An 18,273-nucleotide genomic window follows, 5' to 3' on the forward strand; every position below is an offset into this window, starting at 1 on the left:
CCAATCGCCTCCTACCAGGTCCTGCCTCCGATATTGGGAATCACATTTCAACATGAGATTTGGAGGGGACAAACATCTAAACCATGTTTAATCTCTTTATCTTCCTCTCTCTCTCTTTCTTTCTCTCTCTCTCTCTCTTTCTTTCAACTAGTAGCCTAAGGGTCATTCTAGTTCCTAAGTCAATGTCTATATTCAGTCAATTACAAATCCTAGTAATTCTACCTGTAAAAGTTTCTCATATCCATCCTTTTCTCTCTATCCCAACTGTCCTCAATGTAAAGACTTACTATCTCTAGATGCACTGCTTCCCAAATTATTTTTCAAACCACTGCAGAGTATTCTTTAAGGTGTGCAAAACAGAGCTTGGCATTCCCCAGCACAGAAGTCAGAACCTAATGCTACAAAATAGATTCTAATGTTATAGACATGGAACTTACTTACCTGTTTAATCTAATGTTCTGCAAAATGCTTTGGGAGGAAAAAAAGACTATTCCAGGTATTGATTTAGAAATCTTAAGCAGAACAACTCTCAAATTTAAATTTTAGTGTTTTTAATTATGTCAGTTTGGTTTCTTGTTCAGTCTCTGATCAAAAGCCAAACCCTACCTGTAGCAGTTGTGTAGGGGCAGAAATGGGAGACCAAAAATGCTGTTTGACTTGGTGGGACATGAATCTTCCCTTCCAGATACACTTTTCACTCTTCTCCTGCTCTGTGTCCCGATAGACTGTATAGACTACTCCTCTTGGGTTCAGCTGTGAGGGACATTGCAGGGAATCGGAGCAAAGGACAGTGTTATCAGCATGTAGTCCTGTGCACCCCCGATCGTGTGAGACAGCCATGGGCTGGTGTTCACTGTAGCCCCTGCCGGGTAGCTTTCTCCACACAGCTCTGTCCAAGTTCCATGGCTGCTCTTTCACCTTGACCTTGGGCTTTCAGGACTTGTCTAGTAAGAGCTCTCTGCTATCCTTGGCTCCAGGGAACTGCACGGTGAATTGTGACTTCCTGAAGCTGTTCGCTTTTGTGAAAGTCTCTTTATTAAATGCTCTTTACCTACCCAGTCTGAGTGTACCATGGGTCTCTTGTGGTATTCCTAACTGGTCATGTGTTCTTCAATTCGCTTCTTCAGGGAAATGATGGACATTTTCCCATCCATATCAGTCATAAGACAGGCATACCACATTACAGTCTGGAAGTCTCCACATACTTGGGTTTCTTCCATAGTATTGCATGGTGTGCTTTTATGAGGTTAAATTTTTATTTCCTTTCTTGCAACACTAAACACGTGATTGTTGTGACTACCAGCCATTTTTCTCTTTCCGCCAGGCATAAACATGGCCACACTGCAGATGGACTGGTCCTGAGGCTGTGTTTTCTGGCTTAAATTTCCAGAGTAAAATGTGATACTCCTCAGCTTGAAATTACAATCAAGTTCAGTTTTCAATGCTTGTTTTTATCACTAGGAGCCAAGAAAAGGAGTCAAGTCATATGCCTGCATAGTGAGTTTCTCTGAGATTAACCCCCAATATTTTTGAAACTTTATGGCTATCCATGGGGAGAATAGGTCGAGAAGGGAGGGAGGTTGCTAGTTTAAACGTGCCAACAGGTTTTGTTTCTCTGGATAGAGATTTACCTTTATGGCTTAGAGAATAATTTTTCCTTTTCGCTTTTGGAGAAGCCATTTTGGTGGGAGGTGGGGAGGGTGGTCTCTAAATTACATGAATTTAAGACCAAGCTCATACTTTGGGATAAACTGGCAAAAGGAGGAGATGTTACTCTGCATTAGAAAGTAGATGTTTCTTATGTTCATTGCAGCACTGTTCACAATAGCAAAAACACAGAACCAACCCAGATGCCCATCTAAAGTGGACTGAAAGAAAAATGTGCAACATATGCATGAAGGAATATCATGTAGTCATAAAGGAGAGAAAAGTCATGTCCCTTGCAGCAACATGGATGCAGGTGGAGACCATCATGCTAAGTGAACTATCACAGAAGCAAAGAACTGAGTACCACACATTTTCACTCACAAGTGAGCCCTGATCACTAGACACATGAGCCCAAATGTGAGAACAACAGATGCTGGACACTGTTGAAGGAGAGAGGGAAGGAGGAGGGATAAGGGGCTTACAACCACACACTGGGCATCAGGTTCACTATCAGGGGAGAGAGGGCCCACTAGAAGCTCAAACCTCACCTGCACACAATTTACTTAAGTAGTCAATCCTCACATGCACCCCACAATTCTCAAATAAAATAAAAACTAGATGTTCTTTTCTTATACAAAATGTTGTAACTTTAGATTAAACTTTTACTTTCAAACATATTCTGTTCTTTTTCTCTGGGGTCTCGATTCCAGGGAGTGAGGTGTTCTTGGCTGATGCCTGTGCTGCAGAGGTAAGCTGATTCAGCAATGTGGTGGCAGATGTGCTGAAATCAGGAGAAATGTCCACCAGAGATCCGTGCAGGCCCGTCAGCTCTGGAAGTGTCCAAGGAAGAACGCAGTACTGACTTAGAAAGTCTTTCGTCTCCTCACTCCTCAGGATAGTATTGTCAAGTCTTTGAGGATCAATAGATGGGCCATGCCTTCCCTGGTGGGGTGGAGGGGTAAACCAGTATTAGGCTTAGGGAGTCAGGTGAAGCTGTCTGAAGTCCTTTACCTGGACGGCTGGTGTCAGAGTGATGTGCAGGGTGGGTTTAAGGCCCAGGTAGCCTTCCCTAGTAAAATGTGCTGAGAGTATTCTGTGAAAGGAGTCTGATAAAATTTTTGAATTTTTGGAAAGTAACAGGTGGTCCTGGGAAGTGCAGCTTCCTAGAACTAAATCTGGGAATATCTGTGTTGCACAGGTTTTCTAATGAGCAGTATCTTCATTACTTAACATGTGGCAATACTTTGACTTTTACCTTTGAGTATCTTTCTCCTTAAAACAGGAGGTAAATTAACAGATAATTTCATTTTGTATAAGGATTTGTGGTTCAAAAAGAGTAATTAGACAATTATAAATTAATGTAATAAACAGAGAAAAAAAAGTAACCCGGGAAAAGAAATAGAAGGAAATTAGCAAGATAATTCCAGAAAAGATTTAGAGGAGGAAGAATTCTGGCAGAGATTTTAGAGGCTGTACTTATTTAGGTTGAACCAAAACGTGTCATTAAAAAGTAAGCATTGGGGTTTAGTAAGGCTCTGATTATAAAAGGAGGAAATTTTTTAAAAGTATAGCATTTAGTATACAGAGTTAAAGAAAACAGAAACACTACAAAGCATTCATGCCAAAAACAGTAGAGAATTTAAAGGGAAAACCAAGAAATACTAGAAGTTCACTCCCACCAGGACAAATGTCAGTAAAGGGGCAGGGAATTTCTGTTTGTGTAAGGATGAAACATATTTATTATGTTTTTTAAAAAATTAAATGAAGGTGTTAAAACACAAACATAATAGTCTTGTTCATCCACAAAGAATGAGTTTCAGGTTAGAGAATAGACCAAAGGGTTGGGCACGGTGGCTCACATCTGAAATTCTAACACTTCGGGATGCTGAGGTGGGAGGATTGCTTGGGGCAGGAATTTGAGATCAACATGGGCAACATAGTGAAACTGTCTCTTCCAAAACAAAAAAATCTTAAAATTAGCCAGATGTGGTGGCATACACCTGCAGTTCCAGTTCTAGCTACCTTACTTGAGAGGCCAAGGCAGGAGGATCACTTGAGCCCAGGAGTTCGAGTCTGCAGTGAGCTATGATAAAGTTACTGCACTCTAGCCTGTGTGACAGAGCCAGACACTGTATCTGAAAAAAATAAAATAAAGCAAATAGACCAAAGGATGAGATATGCTAAAATAACAGAATGAAGGGCTGTTGCGCGAAGGCTGGGAAGGATGCCAGGGACTGAGCATCGCATAGGTCAGGACTATGTATGGAGTGGTTGCCTAAAACATAGCTCTCGCCATCAGACACCATGGAGAGGCTTTAGATGTGTGGGAAATATGTCACAGCTCTTTTGTTGTTATTGTTCATTTATCACCTGAGTAATACCCGTTCATTGTAAACTGGTGGGAGGAGACAGAAAAGCACAAACAGGAAAGTACTATTCAAGAAAATGTTTGCTTCAGGTCACCGTTTTTGACCCACATGGCTCCAAAGAGTGCTCAGTCATCATGCACAGAAGATGCTAGTTATGGGTGCCAACCCCTCCCCCGAGCTTGTGGTCAGCTATGTTTATTTCCAGCAACTTGAGCTCCATGAGCACAGGGCCTCCCCTGTCTTGCTCGTCACTATGTTCCTAACACTTGCGAGAGCTAGCCTCGTATGTAGCAGGTACTCAATAAACGTTTGGTGAAGGACAAAGTCACCTCTCTTCATACGTACCTCGATGTTACTGTCATCTCTATTTACTGATGAGAAAACAGATACATGGAGAAACCGTGCTGGTGGCCCAAAGTCGCTCAAGATGTGGGAGGTGAAGCAGGGCTGACCCCTGGAAAATTCCACCCCGGAGCTCGTCAGTACACTTAACTATGACTGTTTAGGGAGCAGGACCCTGTAAGACCGATTGACGGGATGATGTCAGCAACATCACACCGAAACTGAGACTCAGCCCCTCACCTTCTTGAGATGGACATTGACGAGGACCTGGCCATACTCACTAAGCAGTTCTGTCAGCCTGCAGCATCAGAAACTGAGGACAAATACAGGAAAACATGGAACCGTTGGTCTCTGGCCACTCTGCTCCAAAAAGATGCCATCCACGGTTGTCTGTCACTTAAATAAGTGCTGAATGGTTTAGTGAATAAGAATTACAGAGGCTGTTAGGATTTCCAGAAGCTCACACAAATGAATATTTAGAAAACTGTAGATACAATTTGTGTCTAAACCTGCAGAGTCGAATGACTGTCGAGGTCATGTCACTGTGGAGGCGACTTTCACTGTTGCCTATTTTCACTGTTGCTTATTTTACTAGAGTAAATATTTGCCATTAGAACAGAATTGGAAGTTGTTTTCCAGTAAGATGTAGAGAAATCTCCACATTGCCATTTTGCATGAACCTAGAGATCAAGAAATCATTGCATGAAATTTGCCAATACAGCCCACAGTGTTGCAGCAGTCATAGTCGTCACTGGTGTGCTTATGTTGTGTCCTAAGACGACTCATGTAAGTATGCAAATATGTGAATTCTTGAAGTGAATAGGAATTACATTTAAAAAGGCTGCTTTTGCTTTCAAAGAAAATGTAGCAGGAAAAAAAATATGGCAATGTGCTCTAAACTTTGGTAACCCTTAGAAATCTCTTTTGATTTGGGCTATAAATGTCAGAGCACAAATCATTTCTTCATGCATCCATTTTCTCATTCATTTAACAAATGTTTTTTGGGCACAAATTACATTTCAGGAATTATTCTAGTTAATTTCTGCAACTTATTTCAGTCTTTGGTACATTGTTACTATAATAGGACAAGACCGTCTGGTTTTTAGTTATTGCTCCTGAAACATGAAAGTTATCAGTTGTCCAGAAACTATCTGAAAACATCCAACACCTATACTGACATACTGAAAACATACATTATCTGTCTCAGGATGCAAGGTCTTTCAAAGTAAAGCAACTTTTGATGGAAATGAGACCTACCCTGTGAGTTCAGGTTGGAAATAAATGTTTGGGGGTAGGTAGGAAAATTTGCATTCAAGCAACAAGCAAATTGTAGCAATTCTATGCCAAATAAGGACTTGCTTCTTGAAAATATTGCCTCAAATATTACTTTCAAAGTTATGCCTTCTGGTCAAGTGTGGTGGTTCACGCCTATAATTTCAGCACTTTGGGAGGTTGAGGCAGGAGACTCACTTGAGCCCAGGAGTTCAAGGCCAACCTGGGCAACATAGTGAGACCTTGTCTCTATCAAAAATGAAAAAATTAGCCAGGCATGGTAGTGCCTGTAGTCCAGCTGCTTGGGAGGCTGAGGAAGGAGGATTGCCTGAGCCCAGAAGGTTGTGGCTATGGTGACCTGTGATCATGCCACTTACTCTGGGTGACAGAGTAAGACCCCAACTCAAAAAAGCAAGCAAGCAAGCAAAGTTATGTTTTCTTCTAACTTGTAAGTATATTTTAAATGTTCTGACATGATGCCAAATGACCTTTTAGCTGAACTTCCTGTTCTTGCAGCTCTCAGTTTCTTGTTTGGGAGTTGGGATCTGGGTACTTATCTCTAAGCAGACAGGAAAGCTGGTGCTTATCTTGAACGCCACCAGATGATCCTAAGCTGACCTTGTGGAGGGTGTGTGGTGGGGAGGCAGGATTGCCAGTGCATGGGTCATAGAGGCTGACTAGGGGTGGCAGAAAGCAGGTTGACCTGGAGTCAGACGTGTAGGATCAGGTGCCAGTGTCTCATCCACTGGCTCAGGGAGTCTTTGGCTTCCAGTGCCTGCTAGACTCAGTTTCCCTACATAACATAGCTACAAGACTCAGTTTCCCCACAAAACGCAGCTACGAGACGCAGTTTCCCCACATGATGTAACTAATGGATCCTAAGATGAAGATTCGGATTTGGTCTGATATACTGTGAAGACACAGTTCTCAGGAATCATTTCTGTGAATACATTTCTACAGGGGTTTTTGATTTAGTGGAAAGCTAAAGGAAAGGTTTTTCCCTTTTTCCCTCCTTGGTGGAAGAGTGGGAAAACAGAGGTCTGCCACATTGACATCTGTCACTTCAGGTAGAAGTGAAAGAGATTCTTTTATTAGAGACTGAAACCAAGTCTTCTGTGATGCTGTGTTTATAGCAAAAGGGACACAATGTAGCCTGTAGTCAGAGAACCGGGGCAAGGGAGACTGAACTGCCCTGGTGCCATGGGTGCTGCAGGAACAGCCAGGGAGTTGAGGCAGCCAGAAGGAGCCACAGGTTGGGCTGGGAGCTGGGGTTGCTGCAAGGCCCTCAAGAGAGGAATGCAAGGGCAGCCATCATCTCAGCCACAGTGGCCCATCGGGGGTGCTCCAGCTAGGGCGGTGGATGAAGCCAGTGGTGTTTCAGATACGCTTGCTTCATAGTGGTAGAGCCCTTTCTACATGCAAAGAAAGCTTATTCTGAGCACAGATCGATAAAGTGGAGAGAAGTCGCACATTCTGTGTTGACATGGAAAGAACCAGGGGAATCACTTAGTTCATCAGGCATCCCTATTTCTTACAGCTTCCTAATGGCTTCCAATTGGCAGCCAAGGTGAGAACCGCTACCTTAGAGAGATACCCCACAGGTATGAACATCCTCACTGGTCACCTGGGGTCTTATTAAAAGCAGAGGTCTGCTCAGGTGGCTTGTGTTGGGGTCTGAGACTCTGCTGGTCTCACAAGCTCCCAGGAGGTCTGACATTGACAGGTGGTGAAACACTCTTTGAAGAGCAAGGTCTTAGAGCACCAGGTCTCCCACCATCATATGGTGTCACAATCTCCCGGAGTGCTTTTTAAGATACAGATTACTGTGGCCAGACACAGTGCCTCACGCTAATCCCAGCACTTTGGGAGGCTGAGGCAGGAGAATTTCTAGAGGCCAGGAGTTTGAGACCAGTCAGGACAACATAGCAAGATCTTGTCTCTACATAAAATAAAAAATTGGACTTCAGGCAAGATGGCTACAGAGCAGCTTGGTTCATGAGACCTTCCGTGAAAGAGAACATGTATAAAGACTCTTGCTCTCCCCTGGGGGCTGCGGATCCCATTGTTGGCAGCCTGCTCTTCATACACTGCTTGGCCGCTGCCTCAGCTGCCCCAGCTGCCCCAGCTGCTGCCTCAGCCATGGCAGCCACCGCTGCTGCCATTACTGCCACCCCGCCCTGCCTCTGCCTGAGGCGATCCACAGCTCCAGGACATGAAGCCCCCACCCAAGCACTGCACTGCTGAAACTGCCACCATCACTGCCACTGCCACGCCCCACCCCTCACCTGGAACCAGGCTCATGGAACTACCCCCACGCACTGTGAAGTGACAGCTGCCACTGCTGCTATCATTGCCAGCTCCCTCCCGCCTTGGGCAGCCTCCGACTTCTGCCCAGCACAGCCTGCATTGCCTGGCAGTCTCCAGTTGCAGCGAAAAAAGAGATCAGCTTCCACCGGCTAGGCCCACCTCCCAGCTTGGGATCCAAAGCAACAACATCAAAATGGGAAGGACAGAAGCTCCTCCCCCATGCTAAGTAGACACAGGTGAGATCTGAGTGGCAGATTTGGCAGGGAGTCCAAATCTGAACCACCCTCCACAGCAGTCCAGGGGCAAATGACTCTAACTGTGAACAAATCTACCAGCCTGCAAAGAGAGGCAGAAATCAGAGCTGAAAGGACATTGGACTTAAAGGAAAAGTCTCAGAGTGTGCTTGGTTCCCCGTGTTAATTCTTTTTTTAAAAAATTATTTGTCTGTTTGTCTACCCATCTTGTTTTCCCTCTCTTCTTACTGTTTTAATAATGTTTTCATACTTGCTTTGGTTCTGTTAGTTTACTAACTTTATTCTATTCTATTTTATTTTATTTTTTCTCTTTAGACCCCATCTTTGTATAGTGCAATACCATACCAATAAGAGGGTTGTTTAGCTTGTATGTTTGTATGAATATATGTTTTAGTTTTTTCATATGGTTGTTGGTTTGTTCGTTGTTGTTGTTGTTGTTTTCTTTTTACTCATATCGGTCTCTGTGTCTCTTTTCATTTGTTAGTTGGTACGTTTGTCTGTTTTCCCTCTTACTACTCTCTCTCTCCAGCTCCCTCTTCCCCCCACTCCCTGTTCCATTCTTTTCCTTTTTTTTTTAACCCCATTTTGCTTTCAGGGAGTAAACCTATACCACCACTGCATGGACAGATTGCAAGGCAGTGGAATGTGGGTTCCAGATTATCCATACACCTGTTGGTGGATACTGGGATCTGCAGATAGATTTTGAATCACAGCTCCCCCCTCAATTAAATCTCAAAACTGCAAAAAGGCTCGCCCCCAAACCTACAGTACAGTTCCAGAATTGAACAAAGCCAGAGGATATACATAAGTAAGAATAGGAGATTGAACAAACAGAAGTAAAAGCAACCCTTCCACACCTGAATAACAGAATTAAAGAAGATGGGCGGGGAGGGGGGGAGTGGGGAGGAAAATCTACACAAATGAAGAAAAACCAAAAGAAGAATATAGGTCTCACACAGATCCCTGTGAAGTCAGATGCTGAGAAAACAGAATTTGGAATGCAAACAATGAAGAGCCCCCAGAATGACTGGTCACATATGACAAACCCAGACACCAAGACATTAATAGAGAGAATAAAAAGAATTGGGGAGACACAAGAGGAGAATAGGAAGGAGCTGATAACTGAAATAACAGCAGTAAAGAATACTGTGATTGAAATAAACAATAAACTAATAAGCATGGAAAGTAGAATTAGCCAAGTAGAAGAAAGAATCTCCATATGTTCTCACTCATAAGCTGACCTTGAACAATTACAATGCTATAAGAAAACGATTGGCAGTAGTGGGAAACTGACGGGGTGGGGTGGGGGGTTGGGGGTTGGGATTGGCAGTTGAAGGAAACTGCTAGGGGAGGGAGGGGCATTCTTCATCAACAAGGGTACCTGCATGATCAATGTTTATATACCTATCCCTGAAATGTACCCCATATCTTTATAATAAAAATTTAAAAAAAAATTTCATACCAATCTACAAAAAAATTAAAATAAAAAATTTAGGCTGGGCTCGGTGGCTCAGCCTGTAATCCCAGCACTTTGGGAGGCCAAGGTGAATAGATTGCCTGAGCCCGCAGGTTCAGGACCAGCCTGAGCAACTTGGTGAGACCTCGTCTCTACAATAAATCAAAAATTAGCCAGGTGTGGTAGCATGTGCCTGTAGTTTTGCTATTTGGAAGGCTGAGATGGAAGGATTGCCAGAGCCCAGCAGGTCAACTCTGGGGTGGCCATGTGTATGCCACTGAACTCCAGCCTGGGCAAAAGAGCGAGACTCTACCTCAAAAATAAATAAATAAATAAAAATTAAAATTTAAAACATTAAAAAAAATTAGCTGGATGTTCTGGCACCTGTAGTCCCAGCTGCTTGGGAGGCTGAGGTGGGAGGATCACCTGAGCCAAGGATGTCAAAGTTGCAGTGAGCTGTGATCATGCCTCTGCATTCCATCCTGGGCAACAGAGTGAGACCCTGATTCAACAAAAAACCCAAAACAAACAAACAAAAAAACAAATGAACAAACAAAACCCCTCCAAACAAACAAAAATTCCATCACACACACACACACACACACACACACACACACACACACACACACACACACACACACATAGATCATTGTGGCTGGCTCTCAGGATTTCCGACTTAGGAGATCTTGGATTGGGGCCTGAGAATTTGCATTTCTAGTATGTTTGCAGGTGGTTCTCAAGCCTAGCCACACCTGGAAAATGTTTAAAGCCACTCACACATGGCACCTTTAATCCTTCCTATCCCTCTCATGTTGCCCCTACCCCTGCCTCCCACAGAACCTCATTTAAAGCCCCCTGGGTGATTCCAGGGTGCAGTCAGATTTGACAGTCATTGAGATAAGACATCTTATGTCACAAAAGAACTTCAGATTTTATTCTAGAATACTTCATACTAATTGTTCCTGCTTTTAGAAATAGTTCTTGGCTGGATTCATGGTGTTTTACAGCATATCACTGGTGAAATCCTAACACCTGAATTATATGCATTCATCTGAACAGGTGAATGAATAATTCTTATGAAGCAGACATAGTCCAGTATCTTTTTTTAAATTACAAATGAGGGAGGCTCAGAAAGGTTAACCGGACAGTTCTTTAACTCCCAGAGAGAAATCCATCCATTAAAAGGTATAAGACTGGTTAATTTTGAAATCTACTCATGCCAAAGTGGTGCTATAGTTTTGCTCCCACTTTCTATTAACTTGGATCTGTACCATCATGGTTTAGATGGCAGAAGTTAATTACTGGGAACCTGTAATTTGAAGTGACAGGCAAGTGAAACTGGAGTTCTCTATGGATATCTGTGTAGTGCATAATACATTATTAGCACTAATTATTTGATACAAAAATGAAGCTGATTGAAGCCAGCAGCAAGAGTTGGTGGTTAATATTAAAAACTGAAGCTACAGATAATTAACATGGGTCCAAAACGTTCATTTCAAGCTAGCCTGCAAAAAATTGTTTTCTTGTCATTTGGCATTAACTATGGCATGTTCATATGCCTGACTTTGTTTGGTCCATGTACATTTTCCTCATATGCTTGAGATGAAAAGCTGAATGGGAGCTCTTAATCCAAGAAAGAAAGAAAAGAATCTATCACACACTTGTATTAATATTCAATCTTTTTTACTGAAGTAATACTCTGAGGTTGCCAACATAAACCTCAGTGGAAATGGCGACTCTTTTAAAAGAATATGAAATTGGATTTTAGTTTCAAATGGGATGTCATTATCTTATAAAATTTGATCACTCTGACTTTTCTAAATGAAACTACTGGTGCATGTCACCAACAGTTTATAGATACACACTATAAGAAATATATCCTATTTAAAGAATACATAACACACTATATTGTAATATATTATAATACATTATCTATTACAGCATACATATATACTAATCTAATGTAATATGTATGTATATATAAATTTTCTCCCTGTTTTCTGGTCCTGATCCTATCCATCTGAAGCTTTGGATTCTGTAGCAGTAGTGTTTATAGTAATGTGTCTTGGACAAGAGAAGAATAAAAGGTGCAGATTTCTAGAAGTATGGCTTGAGTAGCAGCTATTGATAAACACATTTATGATTTGCAGAAGAGATCCCAGAACTCTGTTGGGCATGTTTTCCGTGCCCTACTGCTGTGATAGGGACACTGACTTCCTCTACTACTCTGCCTGCACTTTAGGGTATTGGGAGCAAGATGAAAATTTTTGCCCATCAGAAACCTCATGGGGACTTTAGAACCATAGCCTCCAGTACATAGTCTTCTACAGGAACAATGATCTCTGATGCTAGTTACCTTTGCAGTGAAAATACATTGATCATAGGCACAAGGATTTATATGTGTATATAGATAGAAACTACAGATTTTCCTGACCCTAGGTTTACTTGTTGACTATTGAAAAAATATAAATTCTCTTCCTAACCCAATCTTAAAAAAAACAAACACAAAACACTAATAAAGTTTTCCAAGGTCCAGGGAGGACACATTGGCAGAGCTTGTCACCAGACAGTGTTTGACCCAGTAGGTCATCCAGTTAATGCCTCCTGTAAACATTTTCTTCACTTATCTCGCAGGAAGCATGTCCTTCCAGACTTTCTTCTACACCTTGGGCATCCCTGCCTGGGTCCTCCACATCTTTCCTAGTGATACTCCCTCCCTTGTTGATATGTTAATATGTGGCTGTTAAGTGCCAAAAATGTGCTCATGACTCAGACTAGACCTCTCTACGGAGCTCCAAACACAGGCATTCGCTGGCCCTCCATCTCCACGGAAGTGTTAACAGGCATCTCAACTCGACCCGTCCAAACACAGACTCCTGGTCTTCCCCTACTTCCTCCATCTGACTTCTTTCCTGTCTCAGCAACTCTGCTGCCTCCACCTGGGTCAAGTCATGGTTGTCTCAAGTCTGGATTAAGCTGTAGTCCACTGTTGGATGCTTGGGCTCATACTCCTCAACCTGGGTTAGTCTTATCTGAGAAGCTGAAGTGAGCAAGTCCCTCATGACAGCGTAATCTCCAGCTGTGCCTCTCTCCAGAGTGAAGCCTGTGTGGACCCTGCCTGTGTGGGGCCTCTCGGGACCTCTCTCATTCCATCCTGCTGCTGTTCTTCCCAGGTTCACTTCACTCTGGCCTTGGCTCCTTGCTGTTCCTTGAGCATGCTGCCCTCAACCTCGTTCCCCCCACCTTCCTCTCACGTCCCGAACCCCTGGCCTTCTCACTCGCTTTTTGTCTGCCTGGATCATTCACCATCCAGATTTCTGCTTGGCTTTTCTCTTATCTCCTTCAAATTTTTTTTGAAAATGCCACATCCTCAGTGAGGCTTTCCTTGAGCAGCTATTTAATATGACAGCCAAGAATTTGAGACCAGGCTGGGCAACATAACAAGACTCCATCTCCAAAAAAGGGTAAAATAAATAAATACATAAAATTTCAAATATACCTTGAAGAACTCAAATCGCTCTATAAAAAAGATACCTGCACACGTATGTTTATCGCAGCATTGTTTACAATAGCAAGAACCTGGAAACAACCATGCTGCCCATCAAAAGAGGACTGGATTAAAAAAATGTGGTACACATACACGACGGAATACTACGCAGCCATAAAAAAGAACAAAATCATGAATTTCGCAGCAACCTGGATGGAACTAGAATCTATAATACTGAGTGACCTCTCACAGAAACAAAGATCCGAGTATCACATGTTCTTATTCATATAATGGACCTTGAACATCCAATGTAATACTATAAGAAAATGACTGACGGTACTGGGAAACTGTGGGGGGGAGGGGGATGGGATTAACAGTAGCAAATATTTGTCTGGGGATGGGGAAACACCTCTTATAAACAGGGTACCTGAATGAAACGTAATTGTACACCTAACCCTTAACTGTACCCCACAAAACCATAATAAAAAATATTGATTAATAAAAAAAAAAAATTTCAACCCCCTTGTTCCACACTTCTTGGCTTTCTTTTTTGATTTATTTTTCATCTTTTCACATGTCATTTGCTGATCAGTTTTGTTCATTACCCAGCTACTTCCACTGGACTCTAGGTTCTACACAGACAGGTACTTTTGTCTGTTTTGTTCTCTACGCATCCATCTTCAATGACTAAAGAACACTTGGCCCTTAGCCGGCGCTCAGAGACGCTTGTTGTATAATTGCATGACAGTCTCCCTACACATGAGTCTTCTGACAGTTTGAGCTGTGGGTGACTTGTTTTTACAGAACTGAATCTTAGCATACTCTCTCTTCCTATTTCCCATTGTCTGTTTGTTTGGTCTAAACGTTAGGTTTCCATTTTCTATTCCATTCATTCAGTAAATATTCATCAATTGACTGCTATGTACTGGACTCTGTGCGAGGTGCTAAGCAATACAGCAATGAAACATTGTCTCTGTTATCAGAGAAAGACATTGGATGAACAGTAACACAAATACAAGTGATATTACAAATTGTGGTGAAAGGTCATGAAGGCAGATACAGTAAATGGTAGAAGGAATAACAGTGGGGGAGAGGTATTTGCTTTAGGGGGTGGGAAGGCTGCCCTGGGGAGAGGGCATTTGAGCCCAGAGGAAGTGTGAGGAACAATAAGGAACCAATACAGACTGGGCAGGAAAACACACTTCACAGAAGGAAAACAATCCTATATGAAAGTCTTGAGAAAGCAAAGAACATGGAGGATTTGAAATACCAAAGGAAAGCCAGTATTATTGAGGTGGAGCCTGGTGGTTCCTGTAGGTTGTATACCATCACATGATGGTTAAGAGCTCTGAGTTCTAGAGCCAGGCTCCCTGAGTCAGATCTAGGATTCACCTCTTAACAGCTCGTCATTATCTGACAAGCTATTTACTTGCTCTGTGCTTTAGTTGCCTCATCAGTAAAATGGAGACAATCACAGTGCCTACCTCTATGGTGGTTGAATTTTCAAGTGAGTTATTTCTTATTAAGTAATTGGATGTTTTCTGCAACATAACATCTTGCTGTTTGTGCTACTATGGCAAAAAAACCATACATTGGGTGGCTTATAAACAACACGAGTTTATTTCTCACAGTTCTAGAGACTGGGAAGGCCAAGATCAAGATGTGGGCAGATTCAGTGTCTGGTGAGGAGCTGTTTCTGGTTCCTAGTCAGTGCCTTCACTCTGTGACTTCACATAGTGGAAGGGATCTTTTCTATAAAGGGAACTAACTCCATTCATGGGGATTCCACACTTATGACCTCATCACCTTCCAAAGGCCTCACCTACTAATACCATAACCTTGGGGGCTAGGATTTCAAGGTGTAAATTGGGTGGGGGAACACAACGTTCAGACCACAGTAGTAGTATATATTTTAATACAAATCTGAACATATATTATGAACCCTATTGCTTGGTTTCATGATGACTATGGTGGCCACCCTGGTCCCTGCCACCAGTATCCCTCATCCTGCCCCCAAGCCTCTCTGCTTGGTTTTCATGTACTCACTCTTAACCCAACACAATCCATTCACCTCACAATGGTTAAGGTCTATTATTTTTTTAAAGAAATGTGATAATGTCACTCACCTGCTCCAGACAATTCTACTTAGAATAAGACACCAAGCTTCCTCATGGTCTTCAGGGCCCTCTGTGATCAGCCCTTCCCTGCCATTCTGAGTTCATTTTCTTCCAAGTCTCCTTCACTCACTGTGCTTTTCTCTCTGGGTCTCATTCCCATCTTATGATCTTTGTATGTAGTTTTCTATGATTCTGGAATCTGAAGATTCTTTCTCTAGCTCTCCATTTTTCTTTTTCAGGATTCCACTCAAATGTCCCTTAAAAATGACTTTAATGATCATCCCCTCTAAACAGGCATATGCTTTGTCCTCAATCCTTCCTATGAATCATTTACAGTTATTTATGTATTTATTTTTAGAGGTGAGGTCTTGCTATGTTACCCAGGCTGCTCTCAAACTTCTGGACTCAAGCAATCCTCTTGCTTAGGCCTCCCAAAATGCTGGGAGTACAGACCTGAGCCACCATGCTTGGCCTATTTTATTTTTTAAACCATACTCTTTATCAGTTGAAATGTATTCCTTATTTCATTGCTTTTGTGTTTCTTGCTTGTCTCTCTACCAGCTCTCAGTGCCTACAATTGTATCATTCAAGGGACTTGATGCATATGTGTTGAATACATGGATGCTTTTACATATTCTGGAAAATGGAAGAAGAGCTGGTTGAGGACACTTGCTTGAAGCTTATGAGTCAGTTCCACTTTTCAGTCATACAGATAGAAAGCTATGCTTTTAGTTGCCTCATTGACTTTTGTTCTTTCAGGGCTCACTGTCCTGTGCTGTCGGTTGTTCAATCTGAAAGCTATTGTTTTATGTATTTTGTCTTCTAAAAAAATTGTTGCTTAAGACAGAATGAACCTCTATGATTCTACTCTGGTGGGAACTGTACAAGTGCATGTAAATGATTTTTATGACTACAGAGGGCTGTTCATTCTCTGTGAGGACTTCTTCAAATGGAGGTTTCAAGTGAAGGCCATTCATGCAGATGACTGTCCTTTTATCACTTATACTCCAGGCCTTATTACTCACTCAATACACTACTATTTTGGGACGCCACAGTTGATACTGAAGTTATACAAATACACATTTAGAAGAGTCTACATAGAATTTCCTTGTTCTTTCTCTAGGGCTCACCTTTGTTATTTCAAATTTGTTTGAAGGAAAAATAGTACAACTGGGCTGGACAAGGTGGTTCATGCTTGTAATCTCAGCACTTTGGGAGGCCAAGGTAGGAGGATCATTTGAGGCCGGGAGTTTGAGACCAGCCCAGGCAACATAGTGAGACCTTGTCTGACCACTCCCCCCCCCCCCCAAAAAATTAGCCAGGCATGGTAGTGTGCACCTGTAGTCCTAGCTACTCAGGAGCCTGGGGCAGAAGTATCACTTGAGACCAGGAAGTCAAGGCTGGTCAAGGTATGTTTGCACTTCTGCACTCTGGGTTGGATGACAGAGCAAGACCCTTTCTTTAAATAAAAAAGAAAAGAAAAGAAAAATAGTACAACTAGGGGAGATCCAAGAGTAGAAGCTTCTAGGAGACCCAAAGTCCAAGTGGTGGCCTGACCCTGCATGGTGCTTGGAATAATTTTTGCTTTTTTTCCCCTACACTAGATAGGTTGTTACAAATATGAATGCTAGAAAAGGGAACACACTAAGTAAATATCTGTGAGAATGTAATTGTCCTAATGGATAACACAAGGTTTTTGTTTTAAGAAGAGTCTCCTCTTCTTCCTGAAAATATACTTAAATACAAAAATTGAATTGATACAAAAATCTATTCAATAGATCTATACTTGGAAATTTAGAATATGGTTCACAACAAAAAGAAACATTTTCTATAGAAAATAAGTCTTCTATTACATTGATTTCTAGGCAGAATATTTCTGCTCAAATATCCCAGTATTGCCTTTCTATAAACTGAGAAGTTAAATAATTAGATATGAACGTATCTACTGACACTTACAATTTCTATTTTCATTTGGAACAAAACAATTTTCTCCATCAGTGAAAATGCTGAAAATGGATGATTTTATTATAGCATAGAAATTTCTTTGTTACTTAGTCCTTTGAGTCATGAAAGGAAAACACATAAAGAACTTTAAAAAAGACTTTTCTGTTGGTGATTGCTCTAACATGTGATGCCAATCCTGCATTCAGACCTGGTCTAGAGTCAAGAAGTTGTGTATGGACACTTTAAATGTGTTTTTATATATTTATAGAAATAAGGCTTGAAGCATGTAATGATACTCTGGGAGGAAGAAAACTGATTTAGACTGAACAACCAGTTCTAATGCAAATTGATAACAACAACTAGCTTTTTTTTTTTTTTAAGCAAAACAAGTTTCAGAGGCAAATAGTATATTAACCCACTTTTCTGGATCAACTCTAGTGGCCTGACACCTGTGTTTAGCTTTTAGGTACTAACCTGGATGAAGTATTTTGGTTAATGAGTTGCTTAGAAGACTTGACTCATGAAGATATCATTGATCAGAGATCTCTGACCCTTGCTATTCATTGGAAAGAAAGAGAGGGTTATGACAAGGGAGGGAGGGAAAAGTGATCTTTTCAGTCAAATTTATATGGACCAATCCTAAAATGAAGGGCATAAATTGCCCTAAAAATAGTCAAATAGTCAACTGAAGTTTATATATGAAAGTTTGGAGAAGGCTGTATCAGGATTTGTGGAAGAAATATCTCAAGTTGTGGCAAACAGGGAACTGGTTCTTCCACCATAATTACATGCCTGCCTACACCACACTGAGTATTCAGCAGTTTTTGACTAAAAACAACATGACCCCCATGCCCCACCTCCCTATTTACCCAATCTTGCCCTGAGTGACTTTTGTTGTTGTTTTTTTGAATGAAAAAGTCCTCAAAGGGAAATGTTTTGCTAATGTAGAAGGGGTGAAACAAAAAATGGCAGAAGCACTAAAAGGTATTAAAACTGACAAGTTCAAAAACTGTTTTGAGCAGTAGAAAAAGTGTCTTGATAGGTGTATTGCATCAAATGGAGAATACTTTGAAGGTGA

Source organism: Carlito syrichta, unplaced genomic scaffold (assembly GCF_000164805.1).
Source record: "Carlito syrichta isolate Samal-C Ts95f unplaced genomic scaffold, Tarsius_syrichta-2.0.1 Scaffold304259, whole genome shotgun sequence".
In the NCBI taxonomy this organism is placed as follows: Eukaryota; Metazoa; Chordata; class Mammalia; order Primates; family Tarsiidae; genus Carlito; species Carlito syrichta.